The 27,894-nt window shown below is 36.7% G+C and overlaps 1 protein-coding gene and 1 long non-coding RNA gene across 3 annotated transcripts in view; one reads left to right on the forward strand and one right to left on the reverse strand.

Annotated features, from left to right (window-relative positions):
- Nucleotides 1-27,894, reverse strand: part of PCDH9 (protocadherin 9) — a 1,263,257-nt gene that overhangs the window by 857,452 nt on the left and 377,911 nt on the right. The gene's annotated exons all lie outside the window — the stretch shown is intronic.
- LOC140321740 (uncharacterized) lies at nt 12,431-26,627 on the forward strand. The gene is made up of 2 exons (XR_011919009.1): nt 12,431-12,503; nt 26,501-26,627. It is a non-coding gene; the product is annotated as an uncharacterized lncRNA (long non-coding RNA).

The raw sequence follows: 27,894 nt of genomic DNA on the forward strand, positions 1-27,894 counted from the left end.
CCAGTACACTGGTTTTTTTTTTTGGCTCTGGCATCTTCATTTTGTTCTCATTCAGGTTCTGGTCTTTGGACATCTTGATTGGCCAAGGATTCATTACATTGTATGTTACAGAAAACAAATGCCAAGCAAGCAGGTGAGTATGTTTTATTGCAGAAGTGACATCACTGGTTTGCTTGGAATTTAATTTTTCACCATAGTTCCAGTATAATTTGCTGAATTCAATCAGAGGTGCCCACTTATTCTTGTTAACCTCAGTGGCAAGCTCTTACCCATTCCATGCTTTTTCTAGGGGCAAGCACTTACCACTGAATGAATTAAAGTGTGCTAATAGCTCCATGTGAATTCACCTGTACCTGACCCAGAATGTGTATACAGCTCAAGTATTCAGCTTATTGTCACACAACTTGTTACACGCTATCTGCATGATTGTTTAAGACGTGAGATTGAAACTACTGAAACAAAACATCCAGTCAATTAGCATTCTTTACAATGAGTTCAGTAATGGTAGTTTATATTATTTCTCATTGATATAAAACTTTAACAATAAGTATTTATAGATAACCAGCAGATAGATTGGATGATGGTACTTGTAGATCAGCATACCTTAAAATACCATTATTTTAATATTTCTAGACAAAATGCAGGTTCCCTCAAACACTGGTGAATGTTGTGTTTCTGTAAAACTGATATTTCTAAGTATTTTTTAAAGGCAAGTAAAACTGCCACATATCTGCTATATCACTTCAATTGTGTGACATAATTCAAATCTTCACAGGGCTTTGGCAGAAAAGGAACTAACAACAAATCAATCTCTTCAGCATGTAAAAATATATGTCACTGGCACACCATAACCAAGATTTACTTGTGTTTTTAAATTCAAGCACAAGACTGTTCTTGCAAACATCAGTTTAATACAAAACACAAGGGGGTGATGTAGTAAAGCCCATTAATTGTGCCAGCGTGCTATGTCAAGAACCACTCTATAAGCTCAATGTATTATTTTGACTGTGCAGATTGTGTTGCATTGTCCTACCAAGCAAGATATTGCACAGGATTAGAACGATATTGGCTGCTTTTGAATTGATTTTGCAAATCAAAAAAATGTGCTGATTTAATATTCATTTATGTGATGGATATCAAGATTGATTACTTGGTTCTGCAGTCAGAGTGTGTTCTTTGCATGACTACGAGGCAGTAAAAAAACAATTTTCCAAATAAGTGTTCTTATGTGCACTTAAGCAAAATTATTTTTTTTTACAAAGGGCAGGGACACAACAAGAGGGCTGTTGTGATTTGTTTAAAATTAGTATAAGGCTTATGCTCCTATTGCTTGCCTTGGTAAGATTACAGAATTTCACACGCAGATATAAAATTGTAGCTGATTTACTAAGGTCTAGTATGCTCGATTAGATCCACTGCAAATTTTGTGCTAGACTGACCTACCTGACCCATTTAATGATCGGTAATCGATCAGTCAAAGATCTTTAACCAAAGGCTGGAAACAATATACTTTCATCAGTGAAGCTGGGTGATCCAGCAAATCTGGAATGGATTTTTTAAAAGTCATTTGCTGTTTATTATGAAATGTTTGTAATCCTGGACCAGATCCATTCCAGGTTTGCTGGATCACCGAGCTTAACTGATGAAAGTATATCCTCTCCAGCCTTGGAGCTTTAATAAATCAGCGCCTATGTTTGAAGACCTTCAACTGATTGATTACCGATCCTTAAATGGGTCAGATAGGTCAGTCTACAGTCAAACTTTGCTCGACTGTATGGGATTCTGATCTTTTTCCTGGGTATAAGGATATGTGCGTCTCTTATATCATAGATGCTTCTACCTGACTGGTGCAGCAGCAGATCAGAAGTTACCTAACCCCAGCAATGACCACTCAAGAGCATGAAGATTTGAAAACCAGAAAAGATTGGTTGAAGAAAGAAGAACAGAGAATGGATCAAGGTTGGAGGAGATCACTTTTTAGCCTAAGTGTAAGTATGATATGCATACATTATGACAAAAAAAACACATGCAGACTTTGGTCAAAAGCTATTACAAAGCCTACTAGATTTTTCTAGGCTGTTCTCACAATTCTTTGCTGTTCATTTGCCTTTTATTCATGCCTCGGAATATGTGGCCAAGGCTGCAGTGGGCTCAAAGAGAGCTGGATCTAGTGAATATGTTGGCTTGGGTTTCCACAGGCTCATATTCAGGACCATTAGAAGATGAGAATACTGGCAACTAGAGGGATTTAGTTAGCGCGCCACATGCACCAGATGACTGCCAAGATGAAAATTAGAGACACTCAGCAGATAGGCTCTGTCCCCTGACTCTTGAGTTTAAATGTAAAATTTGAATAAGGGCTCAATTATTACAGCTGCCTGATATGACAAATATTAAGCTCTGTCTTTTACAGGAAAGGTTTGACCTGCTATGTTTTACATTAGATGTGGTGGACTATGTAAGATATTTTTAGCACATATGTATCAGATGAAAGGATGTAAAGGGCTGATGGGACAACAGAGGATTTCCTTTAAGCTGTGTAGGCGTACAGGAGTACCAAATCTATATTAGTATTGAAAGCAATAAAGAAGATATTTATTCTCTCCATTTAAATAGATTTAGTGCAACTATAATACACTTTGATACAACTCTTTTATCATTTCTTTTTATATAGGTCAACAGTTGTGCTGCACTGTTCTTAACTACAAAACAGTGCTATTTCAACACATCGAATCTATAGGTAGCACGTCACCATTGGTGACACATGGCACAGCTAACAAGCACATCAAACTCATCCAGTACCTTTTCCACCCACATACAGAATCATATGAGTGAATGAGGTTAATTTTTACAGCTATGCCCAAGTGTCAGTATGTTGTGTTGTATTATCTTTATACACTTTTAGTACAGCGTTTATTTATTTTTATAGGTTTTTTTTCTAGAATATAAATAACTTAACAAATACAATTTTCTGTTTGTGTAAGGGAAAAGTGCTATAGTGTTTTGCATTTTTATAACAATGTAAAGCTACCTACAAATAATATCGCATTTTATAGTAATATGATGGATACCCAAGTTTCTTCTCTATGTACTACTCATATTTGCATTCTTTGCATACATTTTATTCAGGAGCTGCAAATTTAAGCTGTGTTCCAGAAAAAGATACATAATGTAATTTAATAATATATTCAAACCATTGGGGCTTATTCAAATATATGCACCGCTTTAACACGTGCATTCCCATGCTTTTCTATCACTGGTTCTCATGCATTGCATTAAGGCAGCTCACTTATTTAATGCAACACAGCAGCAGAAAAACTGGATCTGAATTATTATGTGAAGATGTAATAGAGAACAACGCTATGGAATAACACTAGGAAAGAAAGGAACCACAGCACGATGCATGCCCATCACTGCATGGCTGAGAGAATGTATGTGGTATTGCATGCATTCCCTCAATGCATATGTGTGATCTGTCTCTTGAAGTAGATCCAAAGCATACCTGGATTATACTGAATGAGTTTACAAACATGCCTATAACATACAGTTTTACTTTGCCTGACTACAGATTTGTGCTACAATGTGTGACATAAAAGCCATGTGTAGACCTAACCAGAAGCATATGTGACAGGGTGACAATGCAGCAATGGAAATGATAACTGAGACTAATTAAAGCGCCTGAACGAGGACTTTTATGACAGGTCACCATTTTTTTTTCTTTTCATAAAGCTGCATACTTAAATGATAGGAGACCTTTTAAAATTATAATAACATTATGTTATCATGCAAGTGTTGGTTTATGCTGTCAATCTATGTAGAGGATGATGGTGGTTATTAGAATTTCCGGCTGTACACTAGAAGGCATTCTGTATAATGAATTTCCCTGTTTTCAATTGTAGTCTCAGCTCTACAGCACAAAGGGTGGCTACACATGAAGATATTGTGAAAAAAGCATGAATTGTGGCCACAGGTATTAAGGATATGCAGTTCTTCACTTCTAAGGATATAGGTTATTTATCAGAACAAACAGACCATATATGTTTAGAAAAACAGGAGGAATGCATAAATGAATCTGAGTCTTTTTTTACTTGACAATTAAATCACCAGTGTGGTTCAGCTATGTTTTGTTTATTAACATCTTTGAAACAGGAAGGTGAACACGTTCTTCTGTAACAAGGAAGCTTGATGTTCATCTTGGTATGCATTGGGGCAGCGACGTCTGAATCCTGTAAATGCAGACATGTAAAACAATTTGGCTAAAGCGGAGTTTTAATTTTTTTATAGTGCAGAGATTGCTTGTTTTTATGTTTTTCTAACTGATTCAAAAAACAAGGGAAACTTCAGATCTATGTGAAGCCCTGGACTGGAGAGGAGGCAGACTGCTGAGCTAGTATACCAGGAACTGTTATGAAAGGACTGTTTTATCAGTTCAGCGTTGTCTCAATGTCAGTGCAGAATTCAAAGGTAGGTTGCTTTAAAATAATAATAAGGTGAGATTTTTTCACAGTTCTCTCACTTTAAAAACTGAACTGACAATATAGCAAATAGAATAGTAGTATGGTGTGTAAGTTAGTCCACGTTAAATGTTGGCAACACACTGTTATAATGGTAAGGTTTAATTTACATAATCAGCCTACTAAACTGCAATTCCCAGCAATGATGTCAGTTTGGAAGACCGTGAAGTCCTCTTTCCCAGCTTTAAAATTATTGAAATGCTATATATATGTCCAATTGGAGGCTAAAGACTACTGTAGAACTTGTTGAGAAATGTATTGTGCAAATGTGCCACTTACCCTAGGTTAGGGAGGGGCTTTATCAGAGAAATATTTACTAAAAGTTAAATTCCTCCATTATCTAGCATTGCCAAGAACAACCAGAATCATACTTTGTATAAATTCCTTTAGTTATATACATATATAGCCTGCTCTAAAAACCTGACATCACTGCATATTCTGTTAAGCAGATTCAAACTGATAACTGCATTAGGCTAAAACTTATTAATTTAATGGTAAATAAGAAACAGAATTATATAGAGAATTTGTAATTCATGAGCAGCATGTCCAGAAAACTCAAACAATGTCACGTTAGAGAATATGTTTCTTCTGAAAATTCCAGAGAGAACAGTAATGTTAAATGCTACTCAACTATAAAAGATACTATTAATATTCATCATATTAAAAAGTTTAAATAATACATAACAATAACAATAGTAATGACCGCTTCAATGTACAGATATTACACAGACCAGATGTATGATTCATTAAAGTTGAAAGTAATAATCCACATTGTAAGGTCAGCAAAACCCTGCAGGCAAAATTTATCTTATACCACTACCAGCTTGCTTGGAACCCATACACAGTGACTGTTAAAGGAGAAGCTTGGATATATTTTGTTCTGACTTTTACAATCAAGCAGAACCTATATATTAAGTATCCTTATTTTTTGGCCAGGTCACTGTAATTTTCATACCTCATTTGATTTCGATAAAAGATAACTGTGACTCTATAATAAGTAAAAATACACTTGATTAATATATTTGTGAATTTTGCTTATAATGCCATGATTTTGGACTTTAGAGAAAAATGCACCACATTTCCCTAATGCTATTCAAACTCAAGTTTTGATTTAGCCATTTAAAAGACTTGATGCTTTGTTTCTGAATTGACCTATAACCAGGTAGGTTTTACAGATGAGTTCCATCAGCAAGAATGCTGAATTACATCTTCAATGGTCTAATCTTGTATAATAATTTGATTATGAGAAACCTTTCCACCCTACTCTGCAGAAAGAAATATAAATGTAAGGAATGTTCGCTTTTAAAACTCAAGACTTTTATATTCTTTCTCTTGGATCAAAAATTGGGTTTGGCAGGCTCTCACATCAAGGTTTTATTGCTGCATTGTATGATCTCTGATAAAACTGGGAAGCAAGACAGCAGTTAATTAGGAAGAGAACTATTGTTAATTACTTGATTTGATGAGATAATTTATTAATGAGGAAAGGGGGAAGCAAGGCTGCTTGCATTATAGAAATGCCCTCTGCCACAATACAATATGCTTCCAACATTGTCTTTTCTGCAAGTCTCCAGATTCAGTCCCTTTCCTGCTAGCACTTTGAAGACACAATGTAGTTTGTGGTGTTTTGTTTTCACATGTGCCGTTACACATATTGTAGCACATTAAAGCACATTTTGTGCAATTTTACCTGGCAGTGAGCTGCACTTCCTTTGTGATTACTTTGTTTCCATGAACAGTGCAAACATATATAGAGGAACCCACATAAGCATTAAAATGCCCTTAATATTTTAAACCCAAACCCAGGCAAATCTTTTTCTTATTCTTGTGTATATAGCAAGGATCTGTGGCTTCCCTAAAGATTTTTAGTTTTGTTTGTTTCAGTCCTTTGGATCTTTGTCACAGAGACACCCCGTGCATCTGTATATATAGCTCGACAGGTATTAAGGCCAAATGTCCCCAACAAAGACATAGAAACAAATGAGAGAGCCTCAAAACTTTTCCAACTTTCCTAGCTATAAAAAAATTTTAGCCATGAGTTTCTGTACAAATATTCTTTTACTTCTGACATAGAATATTTCTTCCTTTTTTATTTAAACACAGTTGAATGTTTATTTTATTAAGCAGGGGGTTTCTTTGTATTTCCTTTCCATACTTTAAGAAGATTTGTTAGCTATAATGTAACTTCCAGATTTTATCTACATGACATATACCAGTCATTAGTATGTATCTTACTTTTGTCTAAAGGGATTCACAAAGAAGAGACGTCAACTACTGAAGAAATTAAAACATCTGTCATTACCATGGAATATGTTACTGAAAACACATGTCATTAAATTACATGGAGATTTAAAGTATATGTCACTCTTTGATAGCTATCACTGAATATATGTCAACGACAGTCATAACTAAATATCATTGATAGACTGAACTCAACAATTGGGAATGACAAAGTGCTTGAACAGAAGCTGCTGGTTATGTTTTCTATCAGTCACAAAAGAAATATTGAACTTGGGACTCTCCAGCAACTGGTAGCTTGCTTTTAACTTAGTACAAGCTTATTCTGAAATAGTAAGCCATAAGAATAATATTATTCAGAATATTTAGTAAAGTCTAATGATCATTTACAAGTACCACCTAGAAATTATATTGATTGTGATATTAAAAGACTAACATTTAAAAATGAACACAAGAGGCCAGGAGCAGTTATGCCGGTAAAGGTGACCATTGTAGATCCTTCTATGCTGCCCAGCAAAAAAATACCAAGTGATTTGTAATTTTCAGGAACAGTAAAATGGTTTTGAAAGGTTCAATTTGCCAGCAGTAATAGTTCAGGATACTCTTTAATAATAGCATGGAATATAGTGATGTCTATCAGTGAAGTAGGGGCAAAAAAGATTGCCAGTTTTCGCCATAATGGTTAATAGGATATATAATAATAGTGACAGCCAATATCAGATCAGTTAAAAGATTATCCTATTAAAACATATTACAGAATCAGCAACTTCACTCCACTGTACAACAAACATAACTTAGATTATCGGTCAGTACAAATATTAGTTACATTTCTAAAATGTCTTCAACAATTCTCAGTTGTAACACAAAGACATCTATCACAATTGCAAACACTTTTAAAGATTATTAAAGTATTTAGTTCAAACTAAGGTTTAACCAAGATTGTGCAAATCACAAAGGGTTTATACTATTTCTGTTTTTTGATGACATTGAACAAGCTAAGCAAATTTTGTTCTTTATGCTCTCTTACAATCTCCCCTATCCCCCCATGTACCTGCTCTTCCTTTACCAAGTGAAACCCGATGGTCTAATCATCAGACATGACAAGCATAGAAAACTAATAAAGCACCTAAATTCACTGGTCCTGAACGCTTCTTTTATAAGCTGCTCCATGCCATCCTTCATTCAGTATAATGAATGGTGCTTCCATTCAGTTCTACAGTGTAGTAGCCATCATTTGTTTGCATCACAAATACCATACACACCAGTGAAGGCTGTCAGTAATTTATTTTTCTTCTTGTCTTGAAAAAGGCTTTTATAACAGTTCTTCACCCTTTCAGGTAAGAAGCAGGGGGTACATAGGGTTCAGTATTGTTCCAGTGACTGAGTTAGAGAGCAGATTGGGCACTTGTTGAGATTATTATTGGGATTCCTTCTTGACTTTGGTGTCCTACAATAACCCAATGGTTTCAGTAATACATGCATTTAAGGTACAAGGATAATGCACATTATGTTTACCTGAAAGTGTGCACCATCATACATTGCCTATTCCATCGACTATTTATATATCTTGCAGGACTGCAGTGGCAAGAATATTTGTTTATATGTTTTATGTTTATCTTTGTAATTTTAATATCTCCATGGGCATAACTGCCATCCACACTGTCAATTATAATGAAAAATATTTGGGTTTTACAGTGATTCAAATACCTGATTAAGCATCTCACTTACTTTGCTTTAAACACAGCATGTCATGTTGCCCTGTGTTGCCCTATGTGTTACTGAAATAGAATCAAAGCAAAGCTGAAGTTTTCCTCGCTATACTGCCTAAAGCTTGCTTAATGCCAGTGGAGACTGGACCTTAGATGTTCATGGCGGTGCTCATGTCAAGGAGGATCACTAAACCAGCATTCCAGTGACTGAAGCATTGATGAATATGACCCTACTCCAAAGTGATATTAGACTATGAATCAGGGGTACTTGAAGAGCAGTTCACATTAGGAGGCGCACACCTAAAACAATAATCATTTCCTCAACAATCTACCTAAAAATTTTATGTAATTTGAACAATATTTTATTGATGTTATTTACTCAAGTGACACTCTGTAGTATTCTCCTTTACTCCTCGTGTGGGTTATCCCTATTGCCATAAAACAAAGTCTAAACAAGGCCAACAAAAAGTGGATGAAAACCAAACAAATAGCAGGGTGTCCTAATTCTGCAACCAGAAAGCAACTGAAACGATAATAATCATCTAATAGCAAGTGTCATGGCTATTCTACATGGAACAAAACTCCTGTGTTTTTTTTTTTTTTTTGTAGTTGAAGTAGGTAGAATAACATAATTGAAATTAACATTATTTCCTACATTTTCTTTGTGAATACTGAATCATTACCTGTGGGCATTTTTGCTGGCCCACTGGCCAAAATTGTGTACAGCCTTTAGTTGTTCTCACAACTGTTATTTCCTTATACATATAGGAGAATGCTTTGACACACCATAATGGAGCTTGTGAGGTCAACTGTAGGTTGAAAATAGGTCAATAGAACTGCCAAAGTAACACAGAATGACTCAGAAACCTCTCACACTAATTTTTAACTCAAGCTAAATGCATCTAAAAGCATTCTTCATTGTCCGTCTTCACAAGCCCAGCTATGTACCTTGTGTAATTAATAAAAGCCAACTGTGTGCCTCTGACAGTGTATGAGAATTATTAATGAAGCAAATTGAGAAAGTTTGCTCATCTATTCTCATTAGATGTCCTCCAGTGCTTATAACTGGTGAAGTAACTAAAGTAAGCCTTGTAAATATCACTGTTTTTGATATCTACTGTATAAATATTGATCCATTTTTAAAATGTTGCTGTGATCTCCCATTATGAGAAATTATTTTAGTTTAAATTATAGATTTAACTACCAATATGCAGTGATGCTCACACAAGAAATATAATTAATAAACAGACATTTCGAAAGATTTAGGATTTACAAAGTGTTAATATTGTCTGAAGTGCTTTCAGTTTCCAGAAGTTCAAACCAAGACAGTTTTTCTGTAATCTGCATTGATTGCAGATATAAAATTTCAGCAGGTGATTAGAAAGTTCACAAACTTCAAAGCATAATTAAAATGTTGCAGGTCGTCTAGGAGCTTACTTTTTATATTACTCATTTCAGATTTCAGAAATAATTCTGTAGGCAACTATAGTTCATTATCCAGTTATATTTTAAATGTACTGAATCTCTTGTAAATGATTGTCTTGAGCTTTACTGTGTCCAACTCTTTTGCCCTAGACGTTGCCTATGGGAATTATGGTAAATTGCAGCCCTGATTGCTATTACACAAAACTACATGTCATAGAAGCATGTATTGTACAGAACATCACCAATATATGTTCACACACATATTCCACATATTAGTTCAGGACATATATATAAATATTTAAAAATATATGCACTACCATAATTTAATTCTTACTGTAAACCATCGATTCACAGCAACAGAAAATTAGAATTCTAGGATGTCCTAAATATGTGGTGCTCCAATTTCATAAGCAGCAGTGGGGACAATATAAGATACTAGGGACAAACACCAGGGTAAATTAACTGAAAAAGAAGAAGAAACATGACTGGCAATTGTGTCTAACTTGTTGCTTAGTGATGTACCTTGTATTGTTAAATTTATATGTATCTACATATATATGACTGTATAATTCTTTATAGCAAACATACAGGATGGCTACACATCTCTGCATAGCATAGAGATAGCAATGACCCTGTAACACAGCTGTAACAAATGTTAATGTACTCTCTAGTGAATATGAACATTGCGGCAGGTGCAGCTTAGACTTATAATGCATTAGGCTGCTCCAAAGGAGAGATTGTTTGCTTTATCTGTATATTGATTTTACCTGCTGAAATATATTCTACAGTTCAATGTCAGGTTAAATAACTCTTTTGAAACCAGCTTCAGGACTAATGCTTTATTAATGTATGCCTAAATCATCACCTGTACAAGCAGCCAACTTAAACATAATCTTTCAGCTGCACTTGGTGCTTTGTGGCAAAATACTGTATCCTGCTACTACTGCTTGTGTTTACCAAACATTCTGCATGTGTAAAGGGTTTCCTTTAACAGAACATCTTTTGATCGAACATTGTAGTAAATTGAGTGGCAAATTTCTCCAAATGGTGGGCCTCTAATGCAACCCTTGACATCACCAAAGACCCACACCTATTTGTTAGTTATTGCAATGCTACAGAAAATGGTAGAAGAGGGAAGATATGCAACAAGAGATAAATACAGATGACTAGAGATGGTCAGATTATTTACATATTCTATTTCAATTGGGGGAGACTAAAGGCATAATTTAGGAGACAATCATAAATTGTAGGAATATTACACAGAAGTTCACAAGATTACTACTATTATGGCCCTTCTACAAATCATTGGGCCTGATTTATTAAAGCTCTCCAAGGCCGGAGAGGATACACTTTCATCAATGAAGCTGGGTTATCCAGCAATCCTGGAATAGACTTTTTCAAAGTCATTTGCTACTTGCTAGTAAATATTTGAAATCCTGGACCAGATCCATTTCAGGATTTCTGGATCACCCAGCTTCCCTGATGAAAGTGTATCCTCTCCAATCTTGGAGAGCTTTGATAAATCAGACTCAATGGATCCACATGTGAGCTTTCTACAGCAAAGGTATTATTTATATCCAGGGTTCCTCAATATTTTGGATATTAAAATGGTAGACCCCATACATACAAAAAATCTTAAAACAACAATTAAATCAAACAACAACTAGATCACCTACAAAACACCATATATGTAAAACCACCACTATTTAAAAGATACATATATAAATACAAAAAAAATTATTATTATATATATGGCAAAGTGCAATGGTTATTACGTTATTAAAAGCTATACAATGATAACATTATTAACCTATTAGGATCTGCTCGCACTTTACTTTTACTTTTAATTTTGCAGTTGTAGAAAGATTTAAATGTAAGGTTTCCTCCAGCTAACTTCTGAGACGTGACACAAAGGTGACAAGTGTGTGTGTTGGTGCCAAGCCATGAAGCCATTCTTTCTTCCTGCTGTCAGTGGTGCTTCTATTTAAAAGGAGAGAAATGCCACCTCAGCAGTGACATATCTGACTTTCTCTATGAGCTTTAGCTTTGTCATTACCATTACAAATCACGACTCTGAAATATATTGATATTCAACGACGCGCACTGGCACTATCCCTTCCAAACCTTCACTGCAGTAAAGACACAGGGTTAATCTATATAGCAAACAATTCATGAATAAATTAGCAAATGACATTGCAAAATGATTAAGAAAAAAAGAGCCATGGAAAAGATTTGGGCACACAACGAAGACCTCTTTTACACCACCGTTAAATTGTCACCTCCATTTTGACAGAAGCCAAAATGCAACCTAACTTATTTTTTGTACTCCTATTTTGTGAAGGTGAAGGGGTTGTGGAGTTATATATGCTGTGTCACAAAATGTAATTCCAAAAATGAAAGCAGCATCCTTTGGCTGGGGATGAGTTAAACCCCATTTTAATTTACAGTCTGTAATATAGTTTTGTTGGCAGGGATTCATAAATCTGTTTCATCAGTACGACTGCTGAATGATAATGGTGCTTTCTCTGGAGCTGCGTCTATCTTCTGCAAGCTAGCTTCTCCGGCCATGGAGGATTCAGCTGTAGGGATATCACTCGGTGCCAGTCTTCACAGAATCGTAAGCATTATTGAAAATGTGCTGGTGCCTCGCATTATTATGCAGGTCCAGGGTCATTAAAATTTTATCATATAAACCCTGCCGTCTGCACAGAAGAGGAATTGAGATCCTTGGCAGAGGATGATCACATATTTTATCAGTTTTCTGAAAAGGAAACCAGCAGGTTCAGAGCTGGAGAGAAACAGAATAATATTCCCTTTAATATAAACATAATATTATGTCAAAACCCTCTGAAATTGACATTTATCTACCATGGTTAATATTAACTTTTCCTCCAGACTAGCTGAATGTCTCACGGCTGCGTGACAATTCATACTAGTCACACTTGATATCATTTCTCCATGTTTTACTTTCAGGCGGGTTTAGTTAAGGAGCACAGGGATTGACATACTCAGACTGCCACAAGCATATACAGTACACATGCTGTCAGGAATACAAACTCTTTTCAAGAAGCAAGTGTCAGGTCATTGTCCACCATCACGACTCATTACTACCTTTGTGCCGATACAACACATTGGGCCTGATTTATTGAAGCTCTCCAAGGCTGCAGAGGACACACTTTAATCAGGGAAGCTGGGTGATCCAGCAAACCAGAACTGGATTTCTTCAATGTCATTTGTTAGCAAATGTTTTGAATCCTGGACCAGATCCATTTCAGGTTTGCTAGATCACCCAGCTTTACTGATAAAAGTGTATCCTCTCCAGCCTTGGAAGTTTTTCCCAAGGCAGCTTCACCTTATGGTTACCCTCTCCAAGGTGGTTACATAAGTAATCATATAATCGGATTGATCCCTTGACATTGGAGTGTTTTAACACTATACAAAATGAAGCACCCACAATACCTCTAAAATGACAAGGCCAGGCAAATACCATGTAACAGCACCTCACTAGGGATTAGTTCAGCCAAAAAATCTTGCTTCACAACGTCATAAATATGTTATTTTTACTTATTAATATAGCGCTGACATATTGCCCCTGATTCATCAAGCAGAATCGGATTATCGGTCGCGCATTCGTATTCGCGATCCGAAATCGTACGCGATAGATCCTCCTTAATCGCGCAGCTGAAATCTAATCGCCTTAATTGGCAGATTCACGCTCCCTATTGTGAAGGCTGGAATCCGGCTGGCAGTGAGGCGAGTGTACGTACACACTTGAGTCCGGACAGCGGTAATCCGCGATCGATGGCCGCGCGTACTTTCGCGCTTGCAGCGAGCGTGGATTTTATTGATGAATCAGGGGCATTGTGTGATACTTTCCCCACCTCTTAGATTGTAAGCAGGGTACTCTCTTCCTCCCGTGTCACTGTCTGTATCTGTCTATCATTTACAACCCCTATTTAATGTACAGCGCTGCATAATATGTTGGTGCTATATAAATCATGTTTAATTTAAAAATTATAATTACGCAGCACTTTACAAAGTCCATTGTTAAATCACTAACTGTCCCTTAAAGGGGCTCATAATCTATTGTCCCTACCATAGTCATATGTCAATAACAAAGATTTTTGGAATGAAATTGGAGTGTACAAAAGAAAGCCACACAAACATGGGGAGAACATACAAACTCCTTGCAGATAGTGTCGTGGCCAAGTCTGTCACCTAGTGCTGCTAAGGCCAGAGTGCTAGCCACTAAGCCACTAAGCCAATCATGCTACCTTACCTTTTTACACTTACATAATTAGCTTACCTTTCTGTTCTAGACCATTTACTTCCATTGAAGCTGCCGCCATCCTTGCTTTGCAACATTTTTGTCTCTCTACCAACATCATTGCTGGCCCCATGCATGCACAGAAGGATGGCACTGTTCAAAACAAGTAAAAGTTGTAGGGGTGTGCTTATCAGATGAATGGTCTAGTTCTATGTATGGTACACCTCCTATAGGCACAATCATGTTTCTTTAGTCCCAGGCAATTCGAACGTAGAGTAGTGTGACTTTACAATCCATCATGGAATGAATTAAAAAGGAAACTGGTTTGAATTCATTTTTCTTTAACAAATAAGAGAATGAGGGAGTGGAGTTTTTCTTCCACCTGATAAAATTGTTGTATGTGTCTTTTGTATTACTTTAAATTTTACGTGAAGAAAACAAAAAGGAAGGCAGGCTATTAAGTATAACAGATTAGTTTGTGTTGGCCCAATTCCTTTACTTTCCAATAAGAGCTTACATAAAATATGCATGCAGTCCTAAGCCTATAGATATGGGATGGCAGTCAGACAGTTCTACTGCTCAGTGCACTCATGCGTTGGCTGAACTGTTGAAACACCCATGACGCTAGCTTTATCAACCTAGGTGATAGGAAAATCATGTCTGGACAGTTGAAACCTTCCCCAGTTGGTCATCCAGGGATTGTCTACACATTTTGCATTACGGTTGCATACGCGTATCTGCCAGTCCAAAATCACTCGAATGATGGTAATTTTATTAATATGGGCATTTCTATATGTAATGCCTGTCAAAATGCACTTTAACATTTGCTGTATTTATATCTTTCTTAGGAGTAATATTCTTTAATCATAAAAATAAAACTTTCTTCAGGAACATAGGCATTCTGGAATTGTTTACCAAAGAATTTTTGCATGGATGGTTTTGCAACCACTTGTATATTTTAATGGTAAAAACTTGAGTTATCATATTTTCCTGACACTTGATTCTTGTTTTCGAGTGCTTATGTTTTTCAACTCAATGCACTGGAATAGAAAAGCACAGATTCCTTAATCTTCAGCTTCAGAAAATGTGCAAATGACTGAATAAGCTGTGGTGCTTACTGATATTTGATATGTTAACTCAATTTGGAATATATTCATGCTTTTCAGGGTGTTTCGCTATCCAATTGAGTATGGGCCAAAACAACCAATCAAAAACTCTAATTAAAAAGAAAGCACTTTCAGCTACTTATGCTCACTGAATATTGTTTACAAGAACAAATGCCTTGATTTCCAAGATTTTCTAATCCATATAGTATAGTGATTCAAGTACAGTACATGTTTCTGCTTTATGCTAGATTTCACAAATTGGATTATGAGTTAGAACCAGTGGGGCTTACTATTTTCTCTGGGCCTTTGCAATGAACTCTGTAAGAGTACAATCTTCTAAGAATTCAAAGGCCATTTTGAACAATACTAAGAAACTAGTTACTATAACACTGCATACTACATTACCACTTTTTTAATACATTCCAAACAAATGCTACCTGTACAAAAAACATTTTATTAGTATATAAAATCTAGCATGCAGGTACTTGTGTCACGCCTCAAATACTGATTGCTACTGTGCAAACAGTCTGCAGGTTTTCACTAGACAGTTACATACAGATGTGGGTTGATTTACTAAAGGAGTTTAGGTTGTTCTTTACTTAGCAATGTGAGTTATCGCTCCACAAGGTATATTTCAATTCATAGTGAAATAGGTGAGGCTCTGCTGACTTCGACCATCCAATCATGTTCAAACAAAGCATAATTGGAATATACAGGTATTATGGTATAAATAAGGTATTATACTTTTTACCATAACCCTAACATAAGTTGTTTTGAAGCTAAATAAACTGTCAGCAAATAACTGCAATTTATTACTGTAAGGAAGATTAGTGTAAAGTGCCTAAAACTAACTCACTTACTTTTTAGGCTAAAAACAATTTATCATTCAATAAACTACAGTTCTACCCAAAATTATATTTCTGTTTTGTTACGGCACAATATTTTTGCTTTGTGATTGCTCTGACTGATGGGTAAACAGGGCATTTTAGTGGTAATATCACATCACTGGAGTGCCTTAACGCTAAAAAAGATCAACTTGAAACAGCACCCCACAATAGGCTGCACCTGGGACATTTGTTTTAGATATTTAGGCAAAGGGGGATTATCCCCTTCACCCTCACCTCTATTCCCGATTTAGGGTAACCCTTCTTTCCCCCAGGGGTGGAGCACCTTGTTTTTCTCTGATCAATCAGAATCTCTGTGAGGGGGTAGGAGGGGTGAGACCTCCCCACTTCTTACATTTTGGGAGGAAGACCTGGGAGCGAAATTTTCATTGGCCCGGAGGGAGAAGATTGTATTCTGGACTCATATAGCCTTTATCAGCATCAGATACCAGGAATTCAGCTATAAGTTGCCTTCTAGATGGTATCGTACCCCAGATAAGATACATCAGTATTTCCCGAATGAGTCAGATAAGTGTTAGAGATGTTCAGCGGTAGTGGCTCCTTCTACGCCAGTTTTGGGATACAGACTGATCAATAAGCCAACTGATGACATACCAAATGATCCAGCATTTTTTCCCCTTCAGCACAATACCTTCTCAGTTAAAACGTATATAGAGGATAGAGGATCTTACTTCCTCTGCCAGAGGTACAAATAGAAGGTTTTATAACACCTGGTATTACTGGTCTAAATTTTCTTCCTCACAGGTCTACAGAATCCACCTGGGCCTCTCTCTTCAGGGTCAAACGAATGTTTGACCATCTGTGGTAAGCATATTAGACCCCCCCCACCCCCTTGTTTTTTAATATTGGAGCAAAGTTTATTTCTATTTTATTGATAGTACCAAATTTTTCTTTGTTCTTTCGGTTGCACTTGACTACGTTACTATATTTGTATATTGACCTTGTTCAATTTTCCTACTACATGTGTAAATTATTTCCATTTATCTGTTCTTCTTAAAATCCTAAATAAAGAATGTTTAAAAAAAGATCAATTTGCCATTAAACACTTAAACCTTAAATTTTAGTGATAAGTCACACTGGCCTTTAAAGAGTTTTTATCATTGTGCTGTCCTTGAGCTGTTCCTCCACTAACTACTCGCATTGAACCCCATAAGAGGCAGTTCAAGCACATGCTTTTAGCTGTTTAGCCAGTATGGTTTATAAAGACAAGCCTGGAATTGAGCAATAGAGGAGCTTAGGTGAAGGGCAGGCATGACTGAGGGCTCAGGGAGAAAAGCAGAGAAGGATTATGGTGAGAGTAATAAGGTTAACAATAGGCCAGCTAAGTTGGGATTGGATGGTTTTAGTGAGTCAGGGGAGGATATATACAGGCAAGTGTCCAAGAAGGAGGTTAATGCCAGACATTTCCGAAGAGTGAAAGTGCAGAAGCTGTTGTGCTCTCTTACCAGAATGGAAAAAGTGGAGAAGTTTCTGGATGAGCTGTGGTTGTTGGGGTCATAGCAAGACGTATGGCATTGCTGCTTCCAGGGGGGGCCTCGGCCTCCCCAAACTCAGGGCTGAGGGTTCAGCAGGCTCGAAGGGTGTGCTCTCCGAAGCACTTTACTCCTTCTTCCTCCCCCAGGGCTCATTGCTGTGTTGGGAGCCCCTATTTACACCCTCCAGGCATTTCTTCTAAGCAAGCACCTTAGGCAGGCATTGGGCCTGGGAGGAATCACCACATTCACAAAATCAAATAGAATATCCCCTTCAATGAGATAATTGACTTTAGTATGTGGACAGCCTATGTTCTTTTTGAAAATCAACCCCATAATGTGAATTTGTGATTAAATCCAGAGGTTTCAATGAAGACATGACTTTAATATTCTTATAGTACATGTCACATTCAATCTGATTTATTCTACAGCTTACACAATGGACAAAAGTGAAGGAACAGACCATTCTGATAATGACAATCTGACAAAGGCAAATTAACATTTTATGATCTAACCCAAAATATATTTCACTCAGTGGAAACAGCTGAATTATTATATGCCTAACTACCTGTCAGAAGAATCTTCCAAAATCTGCAAAAAACTCTGTGAACCATGATTTGTATGGAATGGAAAAATTATGCCTAGAGGATATTTCAGGCCATAGATGTATATATAGATGTATATCAGGCCATAGATGTGACAGATCAACAATGAACAACCTCATCAAAGAAAAGTAATATCCCACATTTTATCTTCTCTAAGTCACACTGGGTAGTTAGCTAAACGTGGACAAAATAATTAGCTTAGAAAATAGAACAAGAAGAATAGTATTACTCTTTCAGCTGATTATAGTTAACATTGAAGTTGGTTGATGGTTTCCTTTTTGAATACAATAGAGCATATATTGGTGGATTTAACACCTTCAGTATAACATGTAATGAATAACATAATGTACTCTCTCTCTCTCTCTATATATATATATATATATACATACATATACATTTACACACACACACACACACACACTATAATGTAATGAATATTTGTAAAAAAAAAATCACTAAAATATATCAGCTATACATCAATACTCGTTTTCACTTTTTTTTTTTTCTTAAATCTTCACCATTCACACAAAATATTGCTATTTAGGTAGCTTTTGTAATATGATGACAACTGTATGTTGCTGCATCCTTATTGTCACCCTGTCTCATGAGCTTCAAAGAGAATACAAAGAAGTGTTTTAACACTGGTTACTCAGGCATGGTCTAGTCTTGTCATCAACAAACCTGTAGCTGGCCAGCTAAAACCTGTCCTAGGTTTTTAGTGCAGTATATTCTGTATATACCTAAACCTGCCAATAACCCCACTATACAGCTCATATGCTCAAATGTTTAAGCTAGATGCAGAGTAATCACTGTATTTTATGGTTGTGAATGTTTATAACAGTTATATATGCATTTTTTTGTTAACATAGGCAGAAAAGGAAAATATACCTTTAAGAGTCATTATCTAGTTAGAAGAGATAAGCCAATCACAGTTTGTCTTACACTATGCAGAGGCCTCAACCAATCACAACCAGCCTTACACTGTGTCTAAGGGGAAATTCCCTAGCAAACCAGGCTGTATTCAGCGTGCTAACAGAGAGAGAGAAGAGAGAGAAGAGAGAGAGAGAAGCACCAGTTCCAGCCAGAGAGTTTCATAGAAGTAGACAAAAGGCCAAAAAGGTATTTAATGCAGTTATATAGATTCCTGTAGTTTAATATTGATTGGGACTGTCTGCTGAACCTCTCATGTGTTTGCTCACAGTTCCACCATCAACATCATCATCAACAGTATCATTACCATCACCAGCACCAGTATCAGTATCAGTATCATTATCATTATCATCAGCAAACAAACCAGCAAACAAACTAATCAACTTCAACCATTATTTTGTGATCTCATTCAACATATGTTTGTACATAGACCTTCTGCTGCAGAATCAGCAGTGTTATATGAAGAAAGTTTGAAGTTATTAAAGAAGTTATTTGAAGTATTTGGTGTGCTCTTTAAACCTACTTTTATGGAACGGTATTAGAGGAATTATAGGGTAAAGACAGTCTGATCAGACTAAAGAGAAACAGAAATCATAATTCTTCTAATGCCACAGCGCACAAGGCACCTCATAGTGCTGCGCCTGCCACAAAACCCACCTGGAATGCAGAAATTTTAGATAAAAAGAGTGTGTGCAACTATGACCTGAGGCCCCAAATGCACAGCCTTCCAGTTCAGTGCACCCCCCATAATTCTGTCAGTTGGGATGCTGGGAAAAGTGGGGTCCCTGGGAAAGCAACCAGTTTATGCTACCCTAAAACCAGCCTTGCTTACATGTTAGCATGCAACAGTTGCTCATTTCATGCCTACAGATAGAATGTGGTATTACCATATGCATGAGATCAGTAGTGCTGCCATGCATTAAGGATTAGGAAAGAAGAAAACAAATGTTTTACAGTAGTTATTTACAAAATATTGTGCTTAAGCAAACTATGTCATTCAGTTGGGATTCACATCGACCCTAGGATCTTATTACACGGATAATTGTGCATGCAAGCCACATAGAGTGAGTGGAACACCAGCCAGTATTTCAATCAATAATCCAGTGTTAGTTACCAGCCTTAAAAAACAGTATCTGTATGAATCACACAAGCTCTTGTGTTTTGCCTTCAAATCCCTACACAGTTCTTGTCCAACTTACCTTTCTGACCTGGTAGAAAAAAACTACATTAGCCACTCTTTTCGTTCGTCCAATGACCTACTAATGACTTCCTCACTCATAACCTCATCACATGCATGACTGCAACACTTTTCTAGATTTGCCTCAACTCTCTGGAATGGTCTTCCTCATCCTATTCGGCTTGCTCCAACTTTCTGCTCATTTAAAAGAGAACTCAAAACCCATCTTTTCAAACTTGCCTACCCTTGCCTTGCCTTCTGTCTCTTAAAACCCTTACTATTTCCCACCACTCCGTTCTATTGTGGGAGACTCCCCCCACCTACGAGATTGTAAGCTCTTCTGGGCAGGGTCATCTCCTCCTCCTGTGTCACTGTCTGTACCAGTCTGTCATTTGTAACCTCTATTTATTGTACAGAACTGTGTAATATGTTGGCGCTGTTAAAAATCCTGTTTATTTTAATAATAATCTGAAACCAAAATCCAAGTAATAAAAAGTTGCAGTTGCAAAAAGTATCTACTAATGTTTTTCTATATGTGCATTGAGATTGCTTGCATGTTGTTGATTTATGGTAGACCTAGATGAAGGAAAGTCAGTAAAAGATGTTTCTGTAGAATAAAAAAAGATCTCACACATCTCTCGTCAGTTAAAAGTAAACTTATTTCTCACATAGCAAATCTGCTACCCATTTAAGGTCAATATCACAGAATGTATTGATGTCTGTAAATCAACAAAGAGGCCATGTAATTAGGGTTCTCAGGAGGAGATAAGCCATGGCATTTTCCATATTTATGTCTAGAATACCTTAATGGCTAAAGCTTCCATTTGCATCAGATAAGTAACTGATCAAATGTTCATCCTGGGTTAACAGTGGCTTGCAAAGGCATAAGGCCATGGACATTTACAAAACAAAGGGTTTTTTAGAGACAAAATAAATCTAACCAAACAATTTCTGGCATTTATCCATTGTGTATCATGGTCTTAAAAAAAGGGTTTATAAAAATAAATTCAGTTGCAAAGTAAGTGACAAGCCAAACTGGCAATGGATTGTCAAGCAGATCCAGAGTGGCAACAGGAGGTGAGACAAGAGGCATATAAGCAAGACAAAAATCAGGGATGGTAGTTCATAAGATCTGGCATGGTACCAAAGTAGTGAAACAATGGGAACAAAAGGTGAAGTCTTAAAGGCAATAGTCAAGTGGGCATCAGTCAGAAAAAGAAACGGGTCACAGGAAGGTAACTGGTGAAATAAGGGTCATCCAGCAAGAAAGGGGGCTAGAGTCCTAAAACCAGCAAGATTCTTGAGGGATCTCCTCCAGTGATGGGTGCTGGTATTGTACGTTGTAATTTTTTTGGAAGCATTTCCAGATGGTTTTTGAGATGCTATATACAGCATTCAAGAGCTGTTAACCTTTCTGCCAATTTAAAAAAATATAGATATAGAGAATAGAAAAAAATAAAATGCACCACTTGCAACCTTCCACACAAAGTTTGATTGAGCTTGTTTCCAGGAAATATCTCTTTGGTGGTGGCTGGTAACTTTGCAGATTGTGATGGAGGAGCAGTGCAAGAAGCAGTCCTGTCATTTTGTTCTCATTTTACAATCTGTAGGCAACAAATAATGGCAGATTTAAACTAGCAAACCTGGAAATCACATTTGAAAAGCATGTTGTTGCTACAATAACTATTTTCTAGTTGCACAACTGTATTTATGCCTGTCATAAAAAGTATAACTATATATTTTCTGCCCATATGTGCCCCCTACACATGTCTATTAGATGTTATTCTTTTTAACCTTTCATCACCAGCTGGAATAATACTGTATATTTGTTGTTACTGGGAAATAGCTGTGTATGTCTTACCCATATTTATGCTTTAATGAATATAATATCAGCAAGGAAACACCAGGATACTATATTCAAGCTCAGCACATCTCTAAAAGTGCTCAGCTGGGCAGTGGTTAGACCTGATGCATATAGTTTGGTTGTTTTATATATATATAGATATATATATATAGATAGATCTATATATATATAGATAGATATATATATACAGCGGGGGAAATAAGTATTGAACACGTCAATGTTTTGCTCAATAAATATATTTCTAATAGTGCTTTTGACATGAATTTTTTACCAGATGTCAGCCACCACCCAAGTAATCCACACATAAAAAGAAATCAAAACAAATACATTCAAATTAAGTTATGTGTAATAAAGTGGAATGGCACAGAGCATTCATATTGAACACTTGAAAAAATGGAGGTGCAAAAAGGCATAGAAAGCCAAGAAACCTGCTGAAATCTATGAATATTTAGAAAGCTAGGAGGACTTGCACGTGTCTTCTACTAATTAACCAACATAACGTGGCTACAACTTTATTAAAAATCTACCTACTTACAAGTGAAAAATGGGTTTGCATGTTCTACTCTGTTGCTTTTATGTATACCATAATATTATAGAAAGTTTACTTCCCACTTAGGGAAGTTCTAGCTATGACTTGAGCCTTAAAAACTATGACTGGGAAAAACAAAGCTTTCTATAATAAGTTCTTTATACTACAGCATCACTATTTGTGATTGATTACTGCGGTATCTATACTGACATCAATTGTTCTGATCTTGTCCCTTTTAGGAATGTACAGAGGAAAAAATCAAACTTGTATCACAGTGAAAGCTCCTTTGCTACAACAATACATAATATGAACAAAAAACCTATAAACCTTCAATCATCTCATGCCAGACATTATTTTCAAATGAAACCTGCATAGCTTTCAATGGGCTTATTTGAGAAAATCTAGAAACAGTCCAACTTTAGAATATTGAAAAGTATAGGTATTTAACTGATATAATGTATACATCTTTTTTATGTACCTAAACGAAGATGTCTTTTATTGCCTAGAGAGAAAAGTTCTTTATAACAATTAGGCTACAGTCCATCTACATGTGGTCACTAAGCAGTTTTGACATTTACATTACATATTCATCTATCTTTCTCATTAATTGAGTTCTAGTATATTGTCGACATGAGGCCACCATGGTCAACATAATTAACTCAGCATTTTCTTTTTCAATATTTTTAGAGAAATTGGCCTCTGTGTCATTGAAAGACATTAAATAAAAGATGGTTGTCAAGTTTTCTTTATTACCCCAAGGAATGTTCAGTTGCTATACATTCAGGATTGTTTACATAGTTAGGATAATTATACACAGCTAACACTACTGCTCTACAACTAATTATAAAATAATAGGCACAAGCAGCTAAAAGGAATTATCAGCGGAAGCTCAAACTTCAGGTATAAGCTTCTTTGTTTTGTAAAAAGTTAGTGATAGTTAGATAAATAGCGAATATATGACAAATGTTTTATTAAACAGAAGAAACCAGGCACACATGAAATAAACATAAATAACAAAAGTACACTTAGTACTTTACACAGACAAATTTATGTTTAAGAAAACATAGATTTACCATTTTATTTTTTAAATATTACCATGTTATATACAAATTTTCATAAAATGTTGCAAATTCATTTTTTGCTATGCTTTATATATATTTATAGGCACACGCGCTTTATATATTAACTTATAGCAGTATAGCTCCATTTCATAAAGTGATGTATTACAAACATTTGATGTAAAAATATTTTCCCTGATTCTAGTGGCTTTTTCTTTTGCTTACACTGCACAATGCATGCACCATACAGCGTGCAGCCAGTGCAAACTTGCCGATTTTAGAAAAAAGCTCACCTAAAACAAGTTTAATTCCACTTTGAATGAGCTCCCAAGCAGTAAAACCATAAATCAGTGTTTTTCAAATTTTAACATGGAGAAACCCTTTAAATAACGTTCCGGTCTTCAGGGAACCCCTTCTATAACAACTATATCCACATGCTTCTTACATTGGTGGCCAGTGGGAAGGCTGTCAACCTTACACATTGCCAAAAAGATCCTTGGTGTCAGTTAACTTAACCTGAAAGACACAAACTGCTCATTGCTCAAAAAAACCCTACCGTCCTCTGGAGAAACCCTGTTTATGGAGAAACACAGTCATAAATGATAATTTTGCTTAACAGACCTTGTTAACATGCCTTATGTTAAACTGAAGCTTGACATTCCATCAAAATGATGGAAATAATATCTAGAAGGAAACCAAATCCAGACATTGCAACCTCAAAAAAAATCACTTATCATATTTATCCCCTGCAACAAATAGGTAAAAACAACTGAAAAAATTACAATGTGGATTACATTTGTGTATAGATGGGGATACATCCTATCATGAAGTATATAAACTAGAATGGCCCCATAGATCCCTACAGAAAATATTTAGAAGGTATGAAATGTCCAGCTCAGGACATTTCCAATATATAGTGTGTTCATAAAACACGTTAGGTCTCATATTCATTAGAGCAATTAATTATAACGTGTAGTTGCTGTAAGGGACTTACCCATCCTGCGAGCCCACGGTGTCCCTGGGGATCCCAGCCACAGAGGGAGACGCCGCTGTAGCAGGGAGCATGGCCGAGGCTGCTGCTCTACTTGCAGCTTGTCTCTCTCTGCAGGCGGAGGGATCCGTCCTGGCCAAACTACTGTTCAGCCAGGCAACATCCCTTGCATCCCTTCAGATGTGGTTACTGCATATCCTGCTCTCAGCACTCCTTTGCATGTGCAAAGTAGTGCAAGTCCTAGGGGTGCTGTGGGAAGAGGTGCGCGTGCTACAATGTGTCCCTCTTGTACCCCCCGAGGGCGTGGCACTCGGCTGCCTCACCCCGGGGCGGGACACAGTTAGTTTGATGTCCCTGCGGCCGATTCAGTTAGTCTTCTATCAGACGGCGCCAGGTGGCGCAAGGCCATTGGTCACTCTGGCCATTTAAGGAGAGCCTGTCCTGTACACCATTGCCCGCTATAAGCCTCTGTGAACTCAGTATGCTTGGGTGTGTCATTGTGTTGGTTAAGTTTACCTGCTTTTGTCATCTCCTTAGTGACCTGGTCTGAAGTTGACTCTGCTTGAACTCTGCCTGCCCTGACCTCGGATTGTTACTGAGCATTCTGCCTCAGATTGTTCTTGACCTGTCTTTGCCTTATCCATTTGTACTTTGCTTATTTGGACTTAACCCTTACTGTGCTTTATGACACTGAATAAAGCCTGATTGAAGGATATCTGGAGTTGGTTGTGGTTTGTGTGCCCAGGCGCATTACAGTTGCACATTTTCTGAGTGTCTGTGTTGCCTCTGTACTTTTATTTGATAAGGGATGAGGGATGGCAAGTAATGATATAAAGTAATGGTTATAAATTTTGGTCTAGGTTTGTTAGATGTTATAAGTCCTTTTGTATAGCAACTGGCCTATCTATGTTAGGGCTCAAAGATAGTGTATACAGTATGTGTACGGTGGCTCAGAGGATAGCACTCTGGCCTATGCTGTGCTGGGTCCCATTTTTGAATCTTTGCCAGGACACTATCTGCATGGGGTTGGCAGGTTCTCCCAGTGTTTGCGTGGGTTTCCCCTGGGTACTCTGGGTATTCAGTTAGGTTATTTTGGCTTCCCCAAAAAATTGCCCCAGGACTGTAGTAGGGACTTGCATACATTAGCATACATAAAGACATTAACATATGGAAATATAATGAATATAACTATTGTGTAATAATAATAATATTAGTTTCCACAACATATCATCTGGTGGGGAAATGAACCATGAAATAATAGGTATTTGGTTCAGAGCAAATACTATTGCGGGATTTGTTTTTTTGTTCATACAAACTTTGCTTTTTCCAGAATCCCTCCTAACCAATGACAAGATACCCATCCTTGTGTAATACACGCCAGGGAGACTTCTTGCATAGTAAAAATGTAGCCATTAACACATTGCTTCTGTATGATGCCCTATTTCATAGATTTTGTGGTGGCATGTGAACTTGTTTGTCTCTGCTGCACGCTCACGGGTGATCAAAATTGCGTAGAAAGTCTTGTTTCCTATTGTATGTTTGGTACTATGTGTGCATTTACCGATCCTATGTTCCTCCTACAATAGTACCTATGTCAACGGATCATTTTCTTTGCTGCCTGTATATGAACCATAGTATATTTAGTAAAAGTCAAGCTAGAAAATCAGATGAGACTTAACCCTTTCCTTCCTTTTTGCTACTCTTTTGCAGGATCACAGACAACATATCTGGCTCTAACAGTTCAAATGTAAAATCCTTTATGACCCAAGCAGGAAAAAACATCTGATGTTTTATGATGAAGCTGAAATTGTTTGAATATAGTCAGATATGGATCAAGTCTCCTGTACTTGTGATCGTTTTTGCAGCTCCTAATACCCGTAAAAACATTTACCCTTTTCTCAACTCTCCCTGCTATCTTCCTGTGCTAACCTCAGGCCAGTCAGACCACAACGTTTGTTAAAATTCTGTATCTTGCTTCTCTTTTGCCAGCTATTGGCATTCAAGGTGTATCTAAGGGTTGCAACCTGGGAGCCATCTGCAGCAAAAGCCTATCATGGGGCTGCTCTGGTAAGCACAAGGCAGATCTATAGACTCTGTGCATGGCTCCTTACTATTATCTACATTCACATGACTTTACAAAATAGGATCATGCATCTTGGTTGCACGGCAGCATTTTCCAAAACAATTGTGCTTTTTACGATGTTATTTTTTTTTCCAATGGCATTACTTCGTTATTTAATAATTCAAGAATTACTTATTTGAGAGCAGGAATTGTGACATAGTTGTGTTAAAAGACTTGATTGATAAGGGGAAGCCATTAGCTTTTGTTTCATTGTGCTGTTAGTGAACTTTCAGCTTTAATTAAATGGTCATCCAAGTCAATGACTGATTTCATGCGTCATAGCTAACATTCACAGGTTGGATGTTGTGACAAGTTATTTGCTGTGTGTATCTACTCATATTGTACCATATTTTGTGACTGCAAGACATCCTTCTCAGCACATCTTTGATTATCTTCTTACAAAGGACTTTAAATTCAATAGATGATTCAATTTATTATCCACAGTGCCTGTTCACACTTTGAACTTTATACATGCGTCAATAGTGTTCATTTTCATAGATTTTATGCAATATAGCATTGAAATTATGCAATATAGAACTAAAATATGCTAAACACGTTTTTTTGTTTAAATGTATGTTGATCTCAAGGTTGAAGTGGCATGAACAATTCCTCACAGAAAAGATATTGTAAATTATTTCTGTAAAATCATTATTTCAATGGATTACATTAGCTATATATCTGTGTTAGATTATAACTGTAAATAACACCTGTTCGCAATCAGCAACTTTAGTGTTATTACCTGTCAAGCGAAATTTTGTTAACTTTCTGAGTCCTCTCAAGGACAACATGCAGGGATCTTTTTTCATTTTTTTAATTGACATTGTATCTGAAAGTTTGTGATATACTAAATTGCAGCAGCAGGCAAAAAATCCTAAACTTGGTGCAGCAACCGGGGTAGCAGAGTTTACAAAAACTAATAAAACCGTATGTTGAGCAAAGAATAAATTAGATTTTCTTTCTCAAACCCCCAGGGAATGTGTTT

The sequence above is a fragment of the Pyxicephalus adspersus genome, chromosome 1, assembly GCF_032062135.1.
Source record: "Pyxicephalus adspersus chromosome 1, UCB_Pads_2.0, whole genome shotgun sequence".
Taxonomy (NCBI): domain Eukaryota; kingdom Metazoa; phylum Chordata; class Amphibia; order Anura; family Pyxicephalidae; genus Pyxicephalus; species Pyxicephalus adspersus.